Source organism: Pteropus alecto, unplaced genomic scaffold (genome assembly GCF_000325575.1).
Source record: "Pteropus alecto unplaced genomic scaffold, ASM32557v1 scaffold251, whole genome shotgun sequence".
In the NCBI taxonomy this organism is placed as follows: domain Eukaryota; kingdom Metazoa; phylum Chordata; class Mammalia; order Chiroptera; family Pteropodidae; genus Pteropus; species Pteropus alecto.
The window spans coordinates 2,777,166-2,778,674 of record NW_006431048.1 but is presented as its reverse complement, the minus strand read 5'-3'; positions in this window follow the sequence as shown (position 1 = coordinate 2,778,674).

The following is a 1,509-nucleotide window of genomic DNA, read 5'->3' as shown; positions in this document are numbered from 1 at the left end:
CTGGCAGAGGAATGACAGGCTCTGACTTAGGATGGCTTCTGTGTGGACAGTAGATTGTATGTATAAAGATAGAAGCGGGCAGAGCAGACATCCAGGCGAGAGAAGAGAGTGGTTTGAATTGAGGTGCTACTGGAGGAGCTGGTGAAAAGAAATCAAACTCCAAAAACATTGCACAGGTAGAAAGAAACCATGGTATTTATTGATGGGTTAGATGTGGAATATGGGATGAGTTCAAGATTTTGGCATTGAGAAAATCAAATAATGGAATTTTTATTTACTAGGGTGGAGAAGTTGGAAGGAGAAGTTGGTCTGAGAAAAGGAAAACAGAAGTTAAGTGTTGGACATATTAACTTCGAGATGCCTATTAGATATTCGCGTGGAGGAGAGCAGCAGGCAGTTGGTTGGTTCTCTGCATCTGGATTCCAAGAGCAAAGTCAGAGCTGCAGATACAAACTTGAACATCATCACCGTAGAGATGGTGTTTATAGCCATGGACTGGACAAGATCATTTAGAGTGGCAATGTAGCTATCACCTTCACAAGAGTGTGAAGGTCAAAAGATATTGTATGGAAAATACTCTTGTAAACTGTAAAGTGCTATTCATATGAAAGGACTCAGTGCATAAATATGATAAAGAACATAATTTAAAGAAGTATCCGCAGGAAGAGTTAGAATGATAGAACATGTGTGCAGAGAGGATCTTAGAAACTAGTTGATCGAGCCCACTCATTTTATCCATGAGGAACTGAGGTCAGAGAGGTTAAGAGGCTTGTGTAAGGACACCCAGCTGGTCCGTAGCCAAGCTGGTCCCAGAACTGAGAAGCCCTAACTGCTGGTGCAGTGCTCTTTCCGCCACACGACGCACCTGCTCACATTTACTGCTTCAGCTCTCTCCGAATCTGTTAACCAGGGCCAAGTAATTCTTCCAAAACAGAAATCTAATTATATCGCTTTGTGCTTTCATACGTGCTATTTCCTCTGCCTGAATACTCTGCCTCCTCCCGCTTCTCTGTCTGGCAAATGCCTGCCCCATCTGTATTTCCAGCGAGAAGGGCCCTTTGCTGTGAAGACTTCCTTGCCCTGCCTCTCGTCAGAGCTTTACTTTGCTGTGGTTATGTCTGCTTCTTCCTCTTGCCTGTGAGGCTCTGGCTTTCTCCTCTTCCTGTGACCTTTCCTCTTCCACCAGGGAGTAGCATTAGATGTTTGGGGAGAGAGGAAGGAAGGAAGGTCTCTTCTCTCACATTAGCTCAGGACAATGGCGAAGCTGACATTTAGTGACGCTTCAGTTCCTCTGACCTAAGCGTGCAGGTGGTTCTGGAACCAAGAAACTGGTTGGACATTAAAAGTGATTGCTGCCTTCTTTTCAAGTCTCTCCCCTATCAATATACGAGTGGATGGTGTTTGTGTGCCTTTTGCTTGAAGGCCAGACTTGTGTCTGTGCCCGGGCTGTGCACAAGCATGAGTACACACACACGCGCACACACACACACATACCTACACACACACACA